Consider the following 7249-nt stretch of genomic DNA (forward strand, 5'->3'; position numbering starts at 1 on the left):
TCTGCCTCTGCCTCTGCCTCTGCCTCTGCCTCTGCCTCTGCCTCTGCCTCTGCCTCTTCTGCCTCTGCCTCCTCTGCCTCTGCCTCCTCTGCCTCTGCCTCTGCCTCTGCCTCCTCTGTCTCTCCAGTGCTGGACTTAAAGGTGTGTGCCATCACCACCACCTGCCTTAGCTCCCACTCTTGGGAACACATGTCATGTGCCACACCCCAGAGTGTCTCCCATGCTCTCTATTGTTTCCTCCACAGGTGAGCAGCCCAATGGCAGTACTGTAAGAAGTGTTATGAGTCTACTCTACTGAACTTCTGACAGACTGGAGCAGAAAAGAATGCACTCACCAGATCCACAGCTGCCAAGTACATGCCTTGGGACATATGCCTGGGCCTAAGCTGCTACTTCCTAGCAATAGTCTGCAGTCATGGCTAAGATCCCAGTGGCTGCAAGGCCCACTGGGAGGTTAAGTAGATATGTACTACAGGTTTTCATGCCTTAGATATTTAAGAGGGGCAGCAATCTCTCCTGTACCCTCACTCTATAATAGTACAGTCACTCTTTCAGATGTTTCCACTTGCTTCCCTACTATACCAGCTCTTACCCTTCAGGGTCAGATGGATGCAAGGAGGAGCTTAAAGTCCAAGTACGGTGACCTCAAATTACTATGAGGATTGGGAAAATGGCAACTGGTGACTCCAAGAACCGGAAGAACCACTGTAAAGTGGATCTTAGCTGTGCTTTCCCCAGCTCTACCATAGGAACTGTGAGGGTGCTTCAGCTCTCCAGGCATGAGATGAGCTCTGACCCTGTCCCTAACAGTCACAAAAACAGCTACTTATTCCTCTTTTCCCAGAACTTCATTGTTCTGAGATAAAGAGGTACTGTGATACACAAGGGGAGTATGGAAAAGGGGGGAGTAAAGAGGAAACGGAAGGGTTCCTTGGAAAGTCAGTTGTGTTAAAAGGATGCTTTGCTAAGGAAGACATGTGAACATTTTGTTGAAGTGGACACAGGTGAAGGGCTAAGGCAGACTCATGAAGGACCGTCTCACTGAAGCAGACAAAGGAGAGAGGATGCTATGCTAAAGCAAGCACATGAAAGGACACGTGATGAAAGATTCTTCGCTAGTGATACACATGTATTGGTCTGCCTAACATTGTTTAGTTGAGCTGCATTTATTGGATTTCATAGAGAGAACTGCTTCACCAAAAAACCTCTGGTGATATGCTATGGCTTCTTGCTGCTTCTTAGGACTCAGGACAATTGGCAGACTGATGTCAGCTGATGCAGACTCACATGGAGTTTTGCTGAGACAGACTCACATGCTAAGGCAAGACACGTGGTGAAGCAAGACTTGTGTGTGAGGACTCGTGATGTTTAGAGGGAGAATAAATAGGACTCAATGGACTGTGAGAAGTGCTGCTGATAGAGCTAGCTCTGCAACGCTTCTTGGCCTCATGCTTTCGCTGATCTTTCCTTTGTTGAGAGAGGCACAGCCCAGAACTGCTGCTGCCAATTCGGCTGAGTCCTGGTTGCTCTTGCTGGGTCATGCTACTGCTGCTGCTATCCAGACACTACTGAACTAGACTGCTGGTTTATCCATGAAGAGTTTGCAGATGGATTGAGCTGCTGCTGCTGACCTGTCAACTGAACTGCTGATTTCCTGACAACATAGATGGGATTCTCTCCAAAGAACTATTAAGTTTCCACTTCAGAGGAGGCTCCTTTGGAGGTGGGGGGAGGTCCAATCTGCTTTTACTACTGACAAAACCAGGAGACTTCAGATTCCACTGATAGGGAACAAATGCCCCCCTAACACAATACGTTTCCCAAAAGGCACCTTGTCAGAGATGATACGCAAATTGTGCCCACTTAGGGCCAGATAATGCACCCCAAAGACACTGCAATCAAGGACAACAATTATACTCTGCTTGCTTGGGGCTAACATGGTCTAAAACTATATGTTCCTAGGACTCCCCTCTCTTAGACTAAATGCCCCTCAGAGATTCACTTTACAACTCTGTTGAGAAAACATATTTGACTTTTAACCTGCTTACAAATCATTCCCTTGGGACTGGAGGAATGGCTCAGAAGTTAAGAGGGCTTCGTGCTCTTGTGGAGAACTGAAGTTCTTTTCCCAGTGTCCACTCTGGGCCGCTGACAATTTCCTGTACCTCTAGTTCCAGGGCACCCCTGCCCTCTTGTGGGCACTGAGGGCATCTACAATTCATATACACGTACACACAGACACATGCACATAATTAAAAATAAAATAAATCTTTCTAAGAAGAAAAGCAAATGAAATACACAAATAATACTCTTTGAATAATGTTAGAAAAGTAGTTTCCATATCGCTTCTCGGCCTTTTGGCTAAGATCAAGTGAAAAGTAGTTTCCTTAGCAACCTTTGGGGATGTAAACCCCTTCCCCCCCATAGTACAGTCACTATGTCAGATAATTCAACTTGCTTCCATACTACACTAGCTCTTACCCTTCAGAATCAGATGCAGGAAGAGTCCAACATCCAAGTGTCTCGATCTCAGACATACAACGAGGATTAGAAAAATGGAAACTGATTATGACTCCTTAAGAAATCCACACTGGTCCTATGAGGTGTATAAAGTAGAAAGTTCTGTTCTCTCTAGAGACTCAGTTGTATCGTGTGATGTTTTTCTGGAAACTGTCTTTTGAGAAGATGTTTTGGGGAAGCAGACTGTGGTGGGTTTTTAAAATTTTTTATTTATTTATTTTTTGGAAGCTGCCTGGGAAAATTCATTTACACATACCCATACACTGACACTTGAGAGGACACATGATGTTTGAAAAGAGTATAAGTGCATACCCAACAGACAGTGGATGATGCTGTGGCATTGGTTCACCTTGCCTTCTTTGCCGATCTTCATAAGTTGTGACTTTGTAGAGAAAAAAAAAATGCACCAAAGAACTTCTTGTGATATTCCAGCGGCTTCTTGCTGCTTCTGTGGACTTGGGCCTATTGGCAGAGCCTGGAGCTTGCTTGCTTTCTTTCTTTCTTTCTTTCTTTCTTTCTTTCTTTCTTTCTTTCTTTCTTTCTTTCTTTCTTTCCTTCTTTTTAAAAATAATTATTTATTTAATTTATGTATATGTGTACACTGTACATTGCATCAGATCCCATTACAGATGGTTGTGAGCCACCATGTGGTTGCTGGGATTTGAACTCAGGACCTGTGGAAGATCAGTCAGTGCTCTTAAACCACTGAGCTGTCTCTCCAGCCCCATGCCTTTTCTTGATAACTCATAAACCAGTGCTTTCAATTGATAAAATAAGTAGTGATGAAATAAAAACCGGTGTATAGAAAATCATAATAGAAATGAGAATTGCAGGCAAAGGCAGGGCCAGTAGCATGCTACATCTAGGACAGTGGTTCTCAACCTTCCTAATGCTGTGACCCTTTAATACAGTTCCTCATGTTGTGCTGACCCCTAAGCATAAAATCATCATTGCTACTTTATAACTGTAATTTGGCTATTGAGCAGTGACTTCGTTCTTTTTTTTTTTTTTTGAAACAGGGTTTCTCTGTGTAGCCCTGGTTGTCCTGGAACTCACTTTGTAGACCAGGCTGGCCTCGAACTCAGAAATCCACCTGCTTCTGCCTCCCGAGTGCTGGGATTAAAGGCGTGCGCCACCACCACCCAGCTTGTGACTCAGTTCTTAAGATCATTGGAAACGTGTCTTCAGGGGGTCATAACCAACAGGTTTGAACCATTGATCTAGGAACTTGTTCATGGTTTGTCATCTTCCTTCAATCCAGCCCAAGGCAGAGTAGGATGGATGCTGTGCTGCAAACCCCCAGGTCACTGAATGTGAGGCTAATGGGAACACCAAGCTCTAAAAACTTACTAGGTAAGTTTTAAATAATATGAAAACATAGGCAGAATGTGCGTGTTCATAGGATGGGATGGAATTCGCCCAGAAAAAGAAGCAATGTTCTCACAACCTGAGCCCAGTCTCCAGAATCCATATAAAAACAAGGAGTCAATAAGCCCCACAGATTTGTCCCTGACATCAGCATACCTGTCTTCTATTCCTTTCCCAGAGATCACTAGGTCATCTAGATGGTGTAGGGGTCTGACATTCTCTGCCTCCAGAGCACTTGGATTACAGAGGTGAACCACTACACTATGTCTTTATGTGGGCACTGGAGATCCAAACTTGGGTCCTTATTCTGTGGGCCAAGGGCTTTAACAACTGAGCCATTTCCGCAGCCCCAAACATTTGTTTTGACGAATACTTATAAATCTAGTGAACAAAATGAAAAAGCTAAGAACACTTAAATTGGTTAAAAGTATCTGTAGTGGAAACATGGAAATTTCTTTCTTGTTTGGCTGGGGTTGTTTGTTTGTTTGTTTTGAAATACGGTTTCACTGTGTAGCCCTGGCTGTCCTCTGTAGACCAAGCTGGCCTCAAACTCACAGAGATCACCTGCCTCTACCTTCTGGGTGCTGGGATTATAGGTGTGCTCCACCACTGCTCTACATGGAAACGTGGAGGTTTCTTTTCAGGAGATTTCCTGTTTCCTTTTAAGGAAAATCAACCTTACCGAGAATTGTCCAAACTTATTATTTTCTGTGCTGGGGATCAAACTCTGGGCCTCACACATGCTCGGCACATACTCTAATGGTGAGTTCAGCCCCCCCTTCCCTTCCAGGCCCGATCAAAACTCTAACATTCTCCCAATAGCTCATAGTTCTGTTAAGAACAGAGACATAATTTCCACTGCGGCTTCTGAGGACTGCAGGCATGCATCAAGGTGAAAGTGGCGAGATAAGAGTTTCAAGAGCACCCTGTGGAAGAGCAGGAGAATGGCTCGGTGGTTAGGAGCACTTGCTGTTCTTGTAGAGGAGCAGGGTTTAGTTCCCAGCACACATATCAGGCAGCTCAAAACTGCCTTTAATCCCAGATCTAAGGAGTGCAACACCCTCTTCTGGCTTCTGTGGACACCTGCATAGATAAACACAGGCACACACACATACAATCAAAATAAATCATCTTTGAAAGAATACTGCCTTGAGGGGCTGGAGAGATGGCTTAGTGGTTAAGAGCCCTGGCTGCTCTTCCAGAGGTTCTGAGTTCAATTCCCAGCAATCACATGGTGGCTCACAACTATCTGTAATGGGATCAATGCCTTCTTCTAGTATGTATGAGTACACAGCTACAGTGTACTCATATATATATATATATATATATATATATATATATATATATATATATATAATAAATCTAGAAAAAAGGGAGAATACTGCCTTGCACTCGAAACCATTTAGATCACCATTTAAACAATCAAAGTCTGATTTCACAGGATGCAGTTTACAGCTTACAGATATACTCGTACTGGCTTTAACTGGACACTTCAATGGTTTTGAGCAACGTTACATATTCTTAAAACCATCACCACAACTTGGATATGTATCACAGCTCCTTAGAGACTGCAGTTTTCTCCCAACCATAATAAAGCTGCCAGCCCTAACTTTGTCTCTCACCCCAGTAAAAGCTTTCCTGTGCTGCTGTTGTCACGTTTTTATAACACCAGGTGTGCTCCTTAGAGCTGTTGTTGTGAAAAATAACTTCTCCAGTACACTTAGGGCCATCTTCTGTCCATTATAATCACAACATGTCTCAAACAGCGTCTGCAAGGATGCGGAGACTTAAAGCAATACCACAGCCTTTAGGAAATCAGGGGTCATTTCAGCCGATTTAGTAAATTCAACAGGGTGGCATTCAGTGCTATCAGTAACACGGACTTTAGCTCATACTAAGGGAGGCCTCTGCTCTGGGTTCTACTGTCACTGTTTGCAAAACTCCTTAGACTCTACAGGGCTGAGTTCTTGTACTCCTTCCTTTATAGCATGATGCTTAGAATCCTGAATCTCTACCCATGCAATGTCTAGTCTGCATGCCTGAGTAGGGCTCTGCACTGGGTCTGAAAAACCCTAAAGGGTGAGAGTCTAACAAATTCTAGGATAAATGGGTGCCTAGAGCTTGAATTTGTTGGTTCCTCAAGGGTCCTCAGTGATGCACAAAGCCCTTTTAGAGCAGGTTACACTTTGGGGTCAGAAGGGTTAAGGGCTGAGAATTGGGGTTAGATCTTTGTGCCTTTGTGCTCTGCCACACCCATCAAAGAATTCCAATATTTCTAAATTGGGGCCCAAACTTTTACATTTTGTTGTATTTGTCAAGGTAGAATGATAAAACCTTTTTTTTTTTTTTTTCGTGGAGAGAAGGTGGGAAGGGAGGGGATAAGAAGCATGATAAAACATTTTAGCTAATAATTTTGCAATTTTCAATATTTGGAGATCTGAAACATGGTTCTTCTTTGTATGGTTTTATTTCTATGAAATGTTCAGCATAGTAAAAATAAACAGGGACAGAAAACAGATGAGTGGTTGACAGAGGTTAGAGAATGCAAAATGATGAATTCTGCTGTGCATTGTAGGGTTTCTTTGACTTTTAAAGGAAAGATTTATTTATGTATATGAGTGCTTTACCTGCATGTACCCTGCATACCAGAATAGGGCATCAGATTACATAATAGATGGTTGTGAGCTACTATATAGTTGCTGCAAATTGACCTCTGGAAGAGCAGTCAGTGCTTTTAATGACAGAGCCATCTCTCCAGCACCACTGTAAGGTTTCTTCTTGGGATGATTTGGGATTTAAGACTGGTAAAGGGTACACTAAAGTCTACTGAGTGGTACTTTTAAAAGATTATTTTGTAATTATTTGACTATTTCAACTAAAGGATCTGTCATCTATATCACACCACAAAAGGTAGCTAAAATAAATCTTTTTGAAATTTTTATTGAAAGTAGGACCATTTCTGAGATTTGGAAACAAAGGAATTTTAAGTGGAGTGCTTGCCGAATTGTGCCTCTCTAAAGTGGATATATTTGCCTCTGCATATCAATTTGTGTATATACAAGCGTGTGTGTATATATACAGACAAAAGTCATTCACTCACCAACAGATTGCAGATGTGAGAAGAGACGCAAAGGCTGGAGAAGTCTATGCCATGCTTTTCATACATTTATAGTATATATAAGTACAAGTTGTTAAGATTTTAGGCCTTTAGTGGATCTGCTCTGAAAGTTTGACTGCATGCATGTCCTCTAAGGTCTCTTTTAGCTCCAACATTCCACAAGTCCATCATTTAAAAATAGTTTTTGCAGCCGGGCGTGGTGGCNCACGCCTTTAATCCCAGCACTCAGGAGGCAGAGGCAGG

General features: G+C 42.9%; 1 pseudogene; it reads right to left on the reverse strand.

Annotated features, from left to right (window-relative positions):
• The window catches only part of LOC110296562, a 2331-nt pseudogene extending 1972 nt beyond the window's left edge, over window positions 1-359 (reverse strand).
• Between the last annotated feature and the right edge of the window lie 6890 nt (window positions 360-7249).

This window comes from Mus caroli, chromosome 6 (genome assembly GCF_900094665.2).
Source record: "Mus caroli chromosome 6, CAROLI_EIJ_v1.1, whole genome shotgun sequence".
NCBI lineage: Eukaryota > Metazoa > Chordata > Mammalia > Rodentia > Muridae > Mus > Mus caroli.